Source organism: Andrena cerasifolii, chromosome 2 (assembly GCF_050908995.1).
Source record: "Andrena cerasifolii isolate SP2316 chromosome 2, iyAndCera1_principal, whole genome shotgun sequence".
Classification (NCBI taxonomy): domain Eukaryota; kingdom Metazoa; phylum Arthropoda; class Insecta; order Hymenoptera; family Andrenidae; genus Andrena; species Andrena cerasifolii.
Genome location: NC_135119.1, coordinates 18224494 through 18241461, shown reverse-complemented (window position 1 = coordinate 18241461; position 16968 = coordinate 18224494). Strand labels below are relative to the sequence as shown.

Genomic DNA, 16968 nt, shown 5'->3' with positions numbered 1-16968 from the left:
GCTCTTGACACCCACGCGATAGTGCGCGGCTGCGTGCTGGGCGACTGATTGGTCTACTGCTTTTAATTGAAATATCCCGGACGTAGGTAACTCAAATGAAATGAATGCCGAAAGAATGCCGGTGAGCCGTCGTTTAGACGGGAATGTCGGAAACGTTTCGAGTTTACGAACGTTCTGGCCGTGTGTAGAGTTGTTTGTATTTTTTAGCAACCGGGATCGGGGTGGGTGTTATCAATGAATTCACCTAATCCTTGCGACGGGAATAAAATGTTTCGATGGTAGTTGGTGAATGAATGTAGGCTAGTGAGCGATGACTTGTTAATTGGGCAGGTTTCGAGATGAATTAGGAAGTGGGCTTTTTAGGTACCAGAGTCTGTAGTTCAGTTTCAGTGGATTTGTGCGATGTTAGAAAGAGTTGTATGTATTTATATTTAAGTACAATAAGAAATTTAAGATTTAACAATGTGTTTTATTTAGGGCGACTCAGTACCAGATGCAGGGAGACAGATAAAACTATATGAAAGTATGATTAATTATGTTTATTGGTTAATAATTACAGATATCTAGTGCTTATGGTGTAATAATAAAATGCAAAATACAAAACTTTTCAAAGGTGACATTTCACGTAACGTGGTGGGTAATATGCCCTAAGCTCTGGATTGGGAGTTAACCATTCAAAATTCGTGAAAATCAACGACCAATATTTTAAATTATTTAAAATGGTTAATCGAAAACCTTCGTAATCAGTGAAACGTGAAAATATTTTTCTAAGAATAATTATTTCTTACAAAGTAAACTGTCTCCAATCTCTATGTATATGTACAGTTTTCATGGACCCATTGTTTGCAACAAGTAGTTCTTATTCAGTCACATCTAAGTCGATTTTTATCGTAATAATAGAGTTCAGATATTCTACAGGGCCATGAAAAAAGTATCGAAAATTTCTAAGCACGTGGTTTTGGTTCCTGTTTGAGAGGTTACAAAATTCATTTGTTAGTATAATCTAGAATAATCTATTGAGTAACTGTACAACTAATTAGATCAATTGTATAATCCGCGAATTAGAATTAATTTAGAATTAAATCAAGACAATATTTTTATAACTTACCTGAATTTGTTGAAAATGACCGGAGATCAAAGCAAATGACTATTATCGTGGCGGCGGACGGCGGTTGCACTAAACCGAACGGAATGAACGCACAATTATCGCCATCTATGAATTAAATAGGAAATTATTGAAAAAATTCCTCAAGGTGGCATAATACACCCAGTCACCCTACTAGAATGATAGGAAGAATATTAATGTGTCTAATTCTCTTAATTTGAATATTTTAAAATTGTGCATAAAAGTATATCTGTGTATACCCGAAGTGGTTTCGTAGATCAAGAATGCAAGCTTCTCCAGCGCCATCTCAGAGATTACCAGCCTCCTTCAAAATTCCCCCATGAAATTTTCACCTACGATAAGCATTCAGTTCTCCAATAGATTCCTACCACTCCCCTCAGCCTGCACTTGACCTCAGGAACCAATTAAGATCCACAACGATATAATTACACTTAATCACTATCTCCACAACATCGACGCAGATAAGTAACACTCACCAGCGCGCGATCATCAACGTAACACCCGATACCTTCCATAATCCAATACTTCAGATCCCCCTGCAATACAGTCTCAATCGGCACGATCCAATGATACAAGTTAATCTCTATTAAGAGCCACGCGAATTTCCCGTAAGACCCCTAATTACAATCAGTGGATTAAAACCGGCGACGCGGCAAAGCTGGAGTCAATCCAACCCCCTCGGAACGGAAAAATAAGAAAGCCGAAACGGAGTACGGAGTGGCCGGCCACGAAGCCGTGCCATCGGAGCGAGTGGCGCCTTCGCTGATGGAACCAGATCGCCCAATCCGATAACGATCGAATGCATCATCTTACGCCCGTCAGCGGTTCAGGATGCTCTACCGCTGGGTATGTCACATTATCCTCCTCGTCAATTTTGCAGACATTGTTGCGCGAACGCAGCGCCCTCCGTTATTAAAGTCCGACTGTCCTGCGTCCTTATCAGGGAGGACGGATAACGTTGTTACGCGTTGTCAGGAGGTTATACGCCGCAAAAAAATTATCCTGTCGCGTATCGCGTGGCAGGGGGACCGTGAGCGCGCGCACGCGCGCTAGCGTTTATTCCCTTGTCGGATTATACGAAACGGAGTGTGTTCACGCGCATTGAAGCGTCGATGCCCGACTCGGCCCGAAACATGATAAATGAAGCTCCCCCTGACGCGGCAGCCCGCATTTTAATACCTTTGTCGCGAAGACAGCCTCGGGAACTATTAACCTCTGAATAGGTCAACGCTGTCGTAACCGATATTGGTCGAGGAGGGAGGGCCAAGCGTGCCACGGGTGTCTATTCCCTGAAATTGTTATTAATGAAGCCTCTTTATGGCTCCCAAAGTCCTCTTCAGCGGGGTCCAGAAGAATGGCAAGCTTATTGATGATCCTTGGCACCTTTTAATGGGATATCGTTACAATTTGGAGCAGACTGATTGAAAGCCTCCCACAGAGATTCGCGAAGCATTAACAGCTTGAAGCTTTCACTTTCGTACACCAGGTGGCGCGTCGTTTGGGACTCGTTGGAAGGTTACTGTGTAGGGCGAATTCCACTTATTTACGCACAAATCGCCCACAACTCTCGTGATTTTCATCAGCCTAGGTTTTCCTATTGGCATTTTCTTAGTTCCGCCACGCCATCTGGTGGCGAAAATTAAAGCAGTCTAATCGGGTTAGTTGTCACCTGTTATTGGCAGTATTGGGAATTCCGACTGTTTGATGATCGATTTTGTAAAATTTAACAGACTATTTAATGACAAAAACATTATTGCAATATTTCAATGCTTGTCTGACACCAGTCCTGTAACGCGATTGACTGGATTATAGAGCTTACTTTAGTAGATGGCGCTCTCACAATATTTCCCGACACGCGACTAGACGCAAGGTCGAGAATTTCAAAGTCGATTTTCTCGAAAATGAAGCGCGATATCAAAAAATGTTATTCCTTTTCATCGACTTATTTGCTTGTTATAAGTCAAATAGAAAGGGTAACTTTTTTTGATATCGCGCTTCATTCCTGAGAAAATCGGCCTTGAAATTTGTGACATTTCGTCCAGTCGCGTGTATGAAAACCTGCCTTAATGAAAGTCACGTGCGCTGCGGGCGATTTGGGCGCAAGTGGAATTCGCCCTGCATAATATGCAGTCGGTGAACTTCGATGTCCATGATTCTTGAATTACGTGCGTCGCTTTTCATCGTTTATTCCGTCGTCGCGGCGTGACAGGCCACGTACACACGTGGTCGGTCGTCACCTAGGTGCATCGTCACAGACGATGCGTGTTGCATTGCTCGCGACGACTAGTTAAGCAATCGTGACACGCTCGTAATGCGGTTAAAAATAGACGCGACGCTCCAGTTGCTGAATTTCGCGTGCAAATGCGATCTATCGGCGTCGACGATCGCATTCCTGACCGAGGGTCACCGGGCTAATTGTGAAAATTTGCGGATTGAAAGTTTTCTTCTAGAGATATGCTACTATGATCTTCCACGCAAGGCCTGTTTTCATGAGAAAATAGCGAAGTCCATGTAGCACGGAGTACAGTTCATTTCCACGCGAGATGGTTGATTATCGAAGACATTAACACTATCAAGCGTGGTGCATCGCTTGGCGTATCGCAAACTGCACGCTACATGTATTCTGGCATTAAATCGACTTTGCCTTATCACCTCTCACGATCTGGAGGCGTCGACACCTAGATCGATCAGAACAATCTTCTCCGTTCAATCCCAATTTAGCCGTTTCTCTCGATCTCTGTCCTGAATCTCGTATTTCTACTCGATTGTGTCTCGTTTTCATTGGATGCTGACGAGTTTTCTCTTGGTTCAGTTATAGCGAATCTTTCATAACAGCTATGCAGGTCTTACGTAGTGAATAAGTAGGATCGAAGAAATAGTATTTAGGTGGCTATAACGTGAATATTCGAATCAACAAACTAAGTGTTAATGTAGGCAGTTGATAGCTGATGTTGCATTACGTTTCTTTAATATTCCAATTTCCTCTAGGGGCTCCAAAAATATAGTGACATATCGTCGATGATAGTGCAAAACCGCGTATGAGCAGTTTGTAAATACCGCGGTTCTGCATTTTACCGATTTTACAGGAGGAAGAAAAAACTTAGTATTTCAGCCATTTTAAGGGGGATTTTTTCTTTGATTGGACTTTTTGGGGACAGTTTTAGCACTCCATGTAATAAATACTAACATCAATTCGTCATAAAAATGCTTAATTTCTGTGTAAAGTCACTTTCACGCACCAAACGTGCCGCCACTTCACCTGATTTCTCTGTAAATGCGCGGTTTTGTCGCCAACTTGCTAAGAGAGACAGATCCACGGTATCCTTGAACCTGCTGGTTCCGTTGGTAAAAAGGCGGCTTCCTACTGGCTATTTCACATGGCGTGACTTTTAGAAAAAGCGAAACAACATTTGGCAACCGTGGGCACGAAATCTCAATTTTGCTACTTTTGCTGATACGCGGTTTTGCACTATCATCGACGATATGAGAATATACCACATCCCTGAATATTCGCATCCCCTGTGTTGGAAATTACTCCGCAGAGGTTGAAAATAAATGTCACACTATAAACACAACTATGGTTTATTGTACAGACAGACAATACACAGTGTGTCCACGTATTAGTGTTAGTTGGTTATATATATAAAAGTATACAAGAAAAAAGAAACTTTAAGAGACGGAACGCGATCTGCACGGTTTGGTCACAATTTTCAGACTGGCTACGGTCGTCACCTTACGCCCCGGTCAAGACCCTTCGCCCCTCTTCTCCAGAAAAAGAGAAACGCAGCCCCTTAGTCCTAACACTGAGACTCGTTGAACTCCAACACCCTGTAATTACCCATTCTCCATTTCATACCTTCGCGCGCGTTAAAGTCTCCCTTTAACTTCTCCCTTTCGAACCCCCATCCGCCCTTTCTGCTTTCACTCTCGCTCGATTTCGTGGACTTTCACGTCGACAGCTGGGAAGGGGCCACAACCGGAGGCGGACAGTATCAGAACGGTGAAGTTAAAGGACAGTTGACGTCGCGGCCGAGAATCGTCATCAATTTCGTAATCGACAGCGCGTCACGTTAAATGGATCTTCATTAATGACATAACAGAGGAGGGTCCGAGCGTCTCTCTCCCGGAGCCGTCGGTCAACGACGCATAGGTATCGCGTTACACTGGCTGGTATCGGCATTATAATGCTCGGCCGGTTCGTGGACCCCTTAATGGACTTGATTGATTTTCGTCGTGTGCCCGAATCGCTGGACAGACGCATTAGTTTCAAACGGGCCCAGCGTGCACCGCGCCGCACCGCGCCGCACCGCGCCGCCTCATCCTGGCCCTCTCTCTATGGTGACGTCGTGTCGCGTCGCCCTCACAGCGCGGTGGCAACTTGACGTGGCTTATCCGCGTTATGGACATGGGTTTCGTTCGCGTGTAGGAGTCGCTTGTCAAAGCTCGGCCATCAGAATGGACGAAGGGTGAATCACGATTCAATCGTTTATTCTTATTGCGCCGTATGGGCGTGTACCACGGAATGGTGGCTTGGTGGTCTTTCGTTGCTATCGAGGAAACGTTGGCATTCCAAGTGAGACAGCTAGAGAGGATGGGAGAAGTGGCGTGGTGTTTGCGGAGTACATGAAATCCTCTCGGAGTCTTTTCATGTGAGACACTTTTGTTGCGCGAGTTATAGGAGCGTCTTGTCTGGAAAGGCACTTAGTCCGCTATTCACTGGTTTAGGTGTACTTAGGGTGAAAGGAGTCCGGTTCTTTATGAGCAAGAAGAAACATGACGAAACATTGGGAAATATAGTGGAAAGCAAAAAAAAAAAGAAAATTCAATAGAAGGAAAAGGAAAATAAGTCCTCCTTAAGTTTTGCATGCACGAGTAAGTGAACACCATTTAGGGTGCAATACAATTAAAATTGGAGCCGACTTGGAATTTAACTTTGACTAGCCCTGAAAATGTACTACATTAAAAATTGAAACTAAAGTGCAGTGATTAAGAACTTGTAAAGGTTCTCAAAGGATTGAGGAGTAGTAGTAAGAATAATAACGCAGCCCATGCCTTAAGATACCGTGAATCGAACCAAGTAGTGCAGAAGCTGAAACGACGTGTATATCGAGTTGTAATTGATAAGAATCCTTACTCTGTCAAAAGTTGAGAGGTGGATACTCACCCGGAAATCCCAGCAGCCAATATTTCCCACTCAGACTATAGAAACAAGGCTGAGATTCTTCTCTCCCCCCATCCCCCTTCTAACTTAATACCACGCTTAATCGCAAGCATGTAGAAGCAAAGCTACAGTGCAAGATTACGTTCACCACCTACGCAATTCACAGTTTTCTGTCTGTAATGCGTTCGGAAACGGGAAGCCGTGTTTTGTGTGTTGAATTTGCACGTAGCCACTGTCATTACGCAGCCGCATAGCTCTTCGGTTACCTTCGCTTCGCACCTTCACTCGAATCTGCATACGCTTTCGTAATTCCCAGCCGGGGACATCGGAACGCGCATTGCACCCATTGGTAGCCGCGTAACACCGTGTATAAAAGGGTTGGCGGGATTTTTTCGCGGGGGGGGAAATTGAGTTCATTTGTCTTCATAAGGTGACAGGCGAGGATTAAAATCCGCGCGTACGGAAGCGGCGGGTACACTTGGAAACAAGCACCGCCGCTGGAACAGTCGTCGGGTTGTAAACTAGTCGACGTAACGACACTTGACTCGAGCAAGAAAACGTGACTCGCCATTACGACCGGTTGCACGTGTACTCGTCTAATGAAAGGGATTAGCCATCTACTTTGACTTTTAGCTGCGAACGCGCGTCGATTCTCCAACCCCTACAGCCCCAACTATCTTTCTTACGATTCTTCTTGATGCGTTATTAGCGCCTCGAAGATCGTCGATTATCATTCTCGCAGGGATTTACCACTTCGACGTTTCTGCGCGCAGCTTTTTCTTTTATTGACAGGCTCATTATTGTCCGACAGTGTTAGGCTCTTGTCAGATGGCCAGTTTTGTAGTTCGCTACTACACAGGTCAGTGTCTTGGGTATATTCACTAGGCAGAGGTAGTTGTGGGTTGAAAAAGGTTCATGAGGAAGAAAAGATGTATATTTTTTGCTAAGCGTGTAAAAGTCATGAGAGAAGTTTGAGGGTTGGTTGTACTCGAGGAATTAAATATTCATAGAATATTCATTCTTTGAATATTCATTCTTTGAATATTCATTCTTTGAATATTCATTCCTAGTAGCAGGTACCCCTAAATGGTGAATCTTTGTAGCACCATCAAAGAGCACACATTTTACTTATAATCAGCTGAGTTTCAAACTATAGCACTCGTGGCTTCCACAGTAGAATGCGTTAAGCATTCTCAAACGAAGGGTCGAGTGTTATCGACGAATCACGGCTGGTTCAAAGCTTTTAGCCGTTTTAATAAAATGTCTAGACGACGATGTTGCCTGCAATGGCCCTCGAATCTGCGAGTACCCATTCGGAGGAATTGCAGGATGATTTTTAGTGTTGCCTAAAAAATATTAACAGAATGTTGCGTGACTAAAGGGTAGGAATTGCCGCGCCTCGGTGGATGGTACGAAGCTATGGAATTACAAAGCAGCCGTAATTTCCATTTCGACCGTTGCCAAGTAGCAAAAGCAGATCGCCATTCGCGGATTTCATGCGTGTTTCGTCGAAGGAGGATAAAAGAAATATCCTTTTATTAATGGCGTACTAAGTACGGGCGTGCAAGTAGATACGGCGATCGGCATTATTCTTAATCGCAAGAGCCCTAATTGCAAATCTCCGCCCCTTTCCGGACAATCATCGCGTTACGCGAATTCCCTCAGTTGGACGATGAATAAAATTGTTGCATTAAGTAACACACGGAATGCATCATCTCTGTGCACGCTTTATCTTCCATGAAACCGGATACAAAAACAGCACTTGTCATGAGATAAGGCTCGAACCAACTATCCTCCGACGTTCTACCTCGCCTCGCATTGGTCCTTTTCCAGTACGTCCCTTCCCGTGTTCACCTGTGTGACTGTAAACTGTAAATTCTTTGCAAAGCCACTTCATCTCTCCCATCTTGGTCGTTTGCCGCAATCTACGTCTTCCTCCCGATCGTTCGTCCGTCTTCTCTACCTTGCAGATGCGGAAATACGCTTTCTCGAAGCGTTCCCGCGTGGGATATCTAAATTGTAAGTCGGACTTATCGCTCGCGGAATAAATCAGACTCATCATCCTCGTGGCTGTCAATTCGCACAAACTGGTTTCTTCTATTGCTTTCCTTTCTGCCTCCTCTTCTCTTGTCTTCAACCCCCCCCCCTTTTGTTTTTCTTGATTCACCCTTTCGCCTTCTGTGTGATCTTATTTTTGCTACCGTGATTATATTATGGTTGCGTGTGACAGGGTCGTTATATTCGCGAAAGATCGCGCACATACAATATTTATAATTAAGTGGAATTTAAAACCCATAATTAATTCTCTGTGGTTTAATTGCGTTCGTGGTTCTGTTACCGGTAGGTCTAATTAAATTTTTGGCTCATGTAATTACGCGACGTCGAAATAATACTAATGATTTCTATCACTCGCATGGGAAACTTTCGCGGCAGGTATATATTTTGGCAAGAACTGCTGGCAGTGATAATATCTTGCAAGAGTTTGATTAAATAACTGCCAGAATTAATACCTTGGTTTACCATACGTAGTTTATACGTACCTATTCTCCCTGTCATCTAAGAAAGAACCCGTTTCGCGCATGTGGAATGCGCTCATTGGCTCCGAGGAAGCGTTGGTGGGGATACAGCCAATAGTGGCTTCTCCCGGCACCAATGAGCGGCAACCTGCGCAGAATCGGTCTAAACTCGTCGGTCTGTAGGTTCCTTCTTAAAAGACATGGAGAATATGCATTATTTACACATTCTAATACCGAACGACAAAGTACATTACAAGCTACTCCCACATGACAGGCTTCAACTTTCTTCTACCCTCTCAGCAGCTTACACACTGAGGCTACCAGAGAAACCGAAAAACAGGCACACAGTCTGGATAAAATAACATCAACGATATAGAGGAAGGGGTGGTAATATGCCCCCCCCCCAGTTTTATATATCTTCCTGAAATATGATTCATAATTTTAAAATTGCTTTAAATTTTTGCTTAAAATGTAGGTAAGTATCGATTCTAAGTACCTCTTATCAAATATATCCCGACACACACCACTTTAAATTTATTAACCTACAAGAAATACTTCTTCTTGGGGACAAGGAAAAACTTTCGTTTCGCAGGTCATGTTATTTATGCTTATTATAGCGACGACAAAGCTCAATCTAGTGTTATATCTTTTTCTCTGAGTATATAACTAGTACCTAGGTGCAGTGGATAACGCTATTAGCCGCTAGATATTTATAATATGAAAATCACGAGGGGGCTGAATTACCAGCAGGGGGCCATAATACCATCTTGTCCTCTGCCCAATATTTCAACCACGGTGGAGTCTGTTCTATTCAATGTTGCCTCCACCAAAAGCTTCAAAGTTACATACTCCACTAACCACCAAACGAACCTGGCGATTCAGTGCGCCATAAAGTCGGGCGTGGAAACATTCTGTCCCCTCCCATCTTCCCCCTTCACTCACTTCACAATATTTTCAGTTTCCTGTCCAGTCGTTTCCTCCCCATTGTCTCTCCTCCTCTCTCCCCCTCGTGTCTAATCCCACCGCATCCTCTTCTCGGCAGCTCGTTCTTGCCCGCACGCCCTACGTTTGGGCGCCCTTTCGCCCGGCCGTCCTCCTTTTTCCCTCCTTTCCACGATCCTCCCGCCGCGTGGACGGTGCACGCACGCCCGTCGAAATTTATGATTAACATATCGCCATTGTTGCTGCCTCCTTTATTCATTCGATTTACAATGGAGAGGCGAATTTACGAGCCACGGTCTCTCGCGTTACCCCTTTATTTTCGTTGGTTGTGTGCCCCTACGGGGCCTGCTTAGCGTCCGCGTCGTTCTTTTGGCCGACCCCTTCCGTCCTGGCGTCTTTCAGACGACGCGAAGCCGGCACGAAAATAGCGGTGGTCCCCGCGAACGATCGCTACGCGTCCTTAAGCCGCGGTCCCACGGCGCGTGGCTCGGCGAGTTTAGATTGTTCCCACAGCGTGGCTAGGCTCGCCGTTTCACAGGCGGGAAGCCCAAGCCCAGCCGCGCGAGGCCCAGCTCATCATCCCCACGGCGCTGGGCTCGGCGAGTTTGCCGCTGCACGCGCCGTGGGATCGCGCCTTTAGGTACTATTAGACGCGGCTGCGCGCGGTCGACCGTTCTCGCTGGTCGGCCGCCTGCGCAGTCATCGACGAAATGATGATGACAGGTGTGACGCGAAGCCGCCGCGAGTCACAGTCGGATCGTGTTTTCACGTAACGACACGTGATAAAAGCGCCCGATCCGAGGGGTATCGGGACGCCAGACGTCGGCTTTTATTTGCTGAAAGTGCACCCAGCGGGACGTTTAGAAAGCTGGGTCTCACGTTTTTGATAACGCTCGCACGCCTTGACGCGTGTAGGCACCGGGATAAAAGGAGAAAACTGTGGATTTATTGGGAACGCGTCTAAAGTCTGCCGCTTGGTGCAAGTTTCTCCTTGTTCGAGAATCTGACGAGTAGACGTCATTCGATTCCTGTGCTGAGTGTTTACCTCGAAGCCAGATGAAATGTCGGGCTCGGCGAGATCAGTAACGCAGATGAATCGATTTTGAATTCTACGAGTAGCAGTATTCTTTCAAGGGAAAGAGGTGGCGGGATTGTCGTCACCCATAGCTACAGTACGAATGTTACCGTGGTTTAAAAATGCTTTCGTTGGCATAGATCCATACGCGCTCAGACCCACAGCAGACGAGATAACGAACTTTGATACATTTCTGTCTTCTTTATTTTTGTTTCGTGCATATGTGCGCGCCCCATACGTGTATACATTTACTTCTTTTCTGTGAAGTACACTTCGTGTTTTTGAATTTTGTTACGTGTCATTTCTCATACTAATGGACGAACGAGCGCGCACTTTGCGTTCAGCTTCCCTGGGTTGATGTGTATACAGCCACTTTCTCTGCTACTCGAATGGTAGCAGCGAATGAGTATTCTAAACATACACGATGCAGCTGAGAGAGTATCACCTCTGGGAACGTAAGATCACTGAAAATGTTAGAAACTTCTAAATCCCTAAAATTAATGTTTAGTACACGAGGGATACTTTTGATCTGAAAGTGTCATAAATTGGTGATCCGCAGGGTATTCAACTGACAACATGTCTGTACAATACACCGAAGCGAAAGCGCAAGACATCTCACCCAACGATAAAGACATCCTGCCAGGCGACCTTCGAGCTATTTCGAGGGCTGTTTAATTTATAGAAAACTGTTTCTTTTCCAATTCCGGGTCTGCTTAAGTTTCGGTATCAATTTAGATTAGGGAACTCTGCAGCTGACGGAAACCTCGAGGCACGACTAGACAGCAAAGCTATGTAGCCCACGTATGCCTCCAGTCTTTCAGAATGATTTGTGACATGTGCCTCTGGGTCGACCTTGGCGTCAGCTATGCAAAGTCACCTTAAGTCGTGCGCGAGGAATGTCACTTGAATTTTTCCTTAGTCATCCGGGGAAAGAGAAAGTTATGCAATCCGTGCTCCACAGGATGCGTAGTTCCCGTTTTATCCTCGAAGAGCAGACCTCCCGAGCACGCTTCGCTGTCGAACGAAAAAATTCATCCGACGGTTAAAAAGCGAGCCTCTCCCCTTCGTCGCTCTAACGCGGCACCGGGGTGTGCGCAAAAAGAGACCGCGATCGCGAGGCGTAGTGGTAAAAAAAAGCACGCGGGCAGACTTGTTTCTGGAAGACCGCCAGCAACGTTCACGACAATCAGCGTCTTAGCCCGGTGTTTTTAAACGTAATTGTCGAAACGATGCCGTGTGGCGTCACGAAACAAATCTTTCCTCCCTGCTGTTACCACACGCATACGCGCGCCCCGGCACGCCGCCTCGGTATCGTGTAAACCGGCCCTAATTCCTCCACGACAGCCCTGCCTCGGGAACTTCCACGCGAGCTGCTCGAGCGTGCTCGCCAAACAAACGAATTTCTAACAACATCAAACAATACGGGAGCCCCATGGGAACGCGTGGCGGACCGGGAAGAGTGGTCGCTGGAAAAGACAGCGAAAGTGCGATAATATCCGGGGTTTTCGTAGCACGTGCCTGGACGCCCACGCGGCTGAATGCCGGCGGGTCTGTTGCTCCACGGTTCAAGAAAGTTTCAATGGGCGAATTTCCCGCCTCCCTCCCCCACGACATCGCTGTCTCGCTGTAATTTCCTAGGAAGCGATGGCTTATCGAGGTATCCAGCTGTAACTTATGGGACGTCTACGAGATTATGGGACTATGTGACCTTTAGCCGGGATTTATTAAGAATTGCAACGTGGAGGAGGTTTATGAGATGACTGTGGATATCTCCTCTGTTCACGAGGTTCAGATGTCGCGTGGCACTGCACGTGGAGGTCTTTCGAATTAGTTATTTATGAACAAGGTAGTTCCAAGTAAATCGGAATCGACGTACAGTTTGACGTCACGTTCGAGGGAGACGGTGGAAGATGAGTGGGACGCGTGAGATTTGGTTTAAAGTCAGAAGAGTTTGGGTTGTTAGGAAGATTAGAATAGTTGAAGCTGCTTGGGTATACAAATTATTGGAGCAGCTTGAATTTGGAATTGTATATGAACGATATTTGAATTATCCGGACTGGGAAACTTTTGGGACCTGGGCCACTGCTTGGGGAACCGATCCGTGAAGCATTTGTGTTTCTGAAGTTGAAGCTGCAGTGTCTGGATTGTTCGAATCATTAGCTTGTATAGGCTAGGTCACTTTTTTGAAAAGTGGGATGATTAATCGAATGTGGTTGAATATAGTAGGGCAAGAAATGAGGGTGAAATTGGCGGAAGTTTTAGATGTTTGAAATTAGTTAAAGGACAAACTCTGTACTAAATTCACTGGACGGCCAGGCAACACGCATAACCTGCGTAACATTCAAATTACCTCAACTTTAACTTTATATATATTTATATTATTTTTTGTACTAATCGCCCCGGGTGTTTCTCTTAAAACGTGGCTAATTCTTATTTTCATCAATTTCCTCTCGAACTTCACTTACATGAAAACTTTGTAATAATTTCAGGCCTTTTGTCAAACTTTTTTGTCGAAATACACTGGTATTTCCAGCTTTTATTATTACGACCATTATTTTACTGTATTTTAATGTTATTGTAACCACGTATAACCGTTAAACAATAATTTACAAAACGCATATTTCACGTTTGAACCTTAAACAGTTGCCGCTCGTATGCTCCCAAAATTGAAAAAAAAAATCCGAGAGACGGCGCGAGCGCTCCGCGCCGGAGATACTTACTTAGCCTATAGCAAGCCTTTAAATTTATTCGGGATTCCTGGGCAGTGGGAAATGGGGCTTCGGTACATTACAGATCTTGAATTACTGAACCGGGGTAAAGAAGCTTCGATACGCGAACTTAACAAATTTATTCGACCTCCCTCGAAATTTTCAGCAGATGTAAGGCACGCAAAAGTGTCACCCGCTCGCGATGTTCCCCTCTGCATTAGATTAAAGGTTAGACCATCTCCGTTTACTAGATACATGCGATACTATAATGAAGGTATTAACCTGGACACGCTTTTTCTGCGAGCAGAGGGCTAATGAACACACTGGTCTCGGGAGAAAAAGGCAAAGAAGCGGCGGACCCTGAGAAGATGGTAGACAACCAAGTTGTCAGGGTCCTAATTGTAGATCTACATCACAACACCGAGAAACCTGCAGCATGGCTTGTACTAAGTGCTACGTACAGCAACAAAAAACACGGAAGATCGATTCCGCGGGAGCGTGAGGCTTCAACGAAGTATGAGGAACGATAAGAAGTGCTTCTACTTTCAGCCATAAAGGATAACTTCTGAAGACACTTCACACGTTGCAAACTAATGATAAATTACGCGGCGCTGGCGGGCTGCTCCAGACTCTCTTCTTCGACAATGTGCCCGCGACGACCGATAATTAAGCAATTTACATTCCGGGAGTGATAAGTAGATCACGTTTACTAACCGCGTTATTATTCAGGGTACTGTGAACGTACGATATCTGCCATTATATAGTCATCGTGGACTGTGCGGTACCTATTATTAACCACGACATGTTGAAGTGCATGTGGTCGTGATTTATAGGTTCGTCAGGGCGAGGAGTGATCTATGGTTGCGGGTGCCTCGCGTGATTTTAATCTTTCAGCCGCGTGTTTACCGGGCAACGGTGGAAGCGAGTACCGTGCTTCGTGTTTTTTAAGTGGCGTGTAGTTCGAAGTATTCCAAGTTCTGATTGTTTTTCTTCGCTTTTGGATCTTGTGCGGTCGCATCGCCTTTAAATTCTAGGGTCCTTCTGTAGTTTTGAGATGTGCTCTTGTCGACGCCTGGGGTGGTTTCAGGATCCACGTGAACCGTTCAGTGGATTTTAATTTAAAGCAGAATTGGTTTTGTTAATATTGTTAGTAAGCAAATGGACGAACTACTCGTGGACCAGTAGTAACTATACACACAAGGGCGGATTTGGAGATTTGGCACCCCTAGGCTAAGAAGCGTCTGCCGCTTTTTGGGGGGAAATATCGTCAAATATTTAAATTTAAAAGAGTAGAAATTATTTTAAAATTAATTTAATGTGACAACTCACGGTGAGTTTTTGCCTATTGCTAATTTACTATATGAAAAAGTGAGTTGTTTCTAAAGTTGTTTCAAGCCTCTGTGTTTAAAGATCACCCGGTAATAAAATCACCCCAGATTAAAAATATTTTGTCACAAATTTTGCAAAAGTTTAAACAGTGTCGACATCGTAGGTTGATGGCTAATACATAGTTGTTAGTGGTCCTTGATGAATCTTAATATTTAAAATATTTAGAGAACACGTGAATGGTTATTAGATAATTTTATGTAACATTGCATTCGACTTTTCATTCGCAACAATTTAATATATGGAATTCTACAGACACCGATTAGATTGTAAAATACTTTCAGTTTATTTGAATGATTTTCCTGAGAATAATATGAAATTGTTGTTTCACACGTGGCTTTACTTTTCACTATCCAAGCAGTGACTGAGAATGTCCCAAATTGAAGGGATAATGGTTTGATTAGTCTGTATGGGAAAATAAATCGAACCTAACGCTACGTTGCCGGTGCGAACCTGTTTGTACCACTGCAAGTACATGCGTGATATTACTTTGTTGATTGCTTGTCTCGTACATAGACAAGGGGCCACACGCGGACCAATTGAAGCTCCGTAGGAACTACGCTCTGGGAATATTACGAGCATTTCAACTAACTAATGCCATTCACTTAACCCGCGCTTTTGTCAGTCTTCTTAGAACGTCGTTTAGAGACGCTCTCTTGTCTTCCTGATTCTCCTCCTGAGAGAAGGAGGTAGAGGGACATACGAAATATGTAATAATTCTTATTAGCATTCGTAAGAAGTACCTACATAAATCATTTAGCTGCGTATCAAAGCCACTTTTAGCAATACTGTGAACTCGTAAGACAAGTTAAGTGTCATGGAAAAGTGTGGGATAAAAACGTCACAGTGTGAGACATCGCCAGGTTGAATTTAATTATGTTTGAAGGACATAGATAGGATTAGCTACTCTTTTCAGCAGTAATGATGAAAGATTTAATTTGTGCTCGAATCAGTATTCAGCAATACTCAAAGGCAACAGAACAATTGCACAAAGTAAGCTTAGGGGGTCATTCTACTTTGATCGGCTGAAAAATTAAGCTGTGTGTAAAGATTTATTTTCTCAGTAAATATAACATATAATGAAATAATTTTTTTTGTATTTATTAAGCTACTCTTATATTATAGAAAAAAAATTAAAAATAATTTTTTCAGTTTGTTTTAATAGTTTTTTTTCCAGCGTCAATATGGAACTAAAAAAGAGGTATATTCACGGCGTCGGTGATTTCCCAGCTCAGGCTTATTCGAAACCAAAAAATTCTCCACGTTAAAAAAAAACTTAATAAATTTTTTTTATAAATTATATTTTTTTATATTTTTTTTTTTATAAATTATATATTTTTTTTTTAACTTGGAGAAATCTTCAAAATGCACCCCGACTCTGTCAGAGGGGAATTCCCCGCGGGCACCAGGGAGTTGTGGGATTTTACCCACTAAAACTCCACGGCCACTATGAAAATTTTAATAATTTACATGTAAATATCTCTATTATTAAGGCCTATTGGCTGAAACGCTCAAACACGCACCTATTTACTTATTTTCGACATATATCCATCGTGCCAAGGCTCATAAAAATCGATGTCTATATGGTGTCCTCCCCGTGTAAGAAAGTATTATTGCAAAAATGTGTAGCTCACTATCTTGGCCAAAATAAGTTGGATACGAATCATTTTATCCATCACGCACTACGTACATTTCAGAGTGATACAATAAATATCCCAGTACTGCAGTGCCAAGCACCATACACGCCTATTACAGCAAAAAAATAAAAAATAAAATAAATTTGTCAAAGTAGAACTTTTCTAGGTCCCAGTCTAATAATTCACTTGAATCAGTCGTCGTTATAAAAGAAACAACAACGCCACTTCGCAACGATCTACACCGAACGAAGCTGTCTGAAGCGATCCACCACAGAAAATTAACCGAAAGCCAGCGTTCCCACGAGGCGAGCATAAAAATTTACACGAAAGCAGGAACCGCGCATTCCTCTTAAAACGCGAGCCGCCGTAAATCCTCGACTCCATTTTCCAGCGAGTTAATGGACCGCGGTACGGTTA

General features: G+C 44.0%; 1 protein-coding gene across 1 annotated transcript in view; it reads left to right on the top strand.

The window, feature by feature from the left end:
- LOC143366530 (uncharacterized) overlaps positions 1-16968 on the top strand; it is a 200892-nt gene that overhangs the window by 21889 nt on the left and 162035 nt on the right. The window lies entirely within an intron of this gene.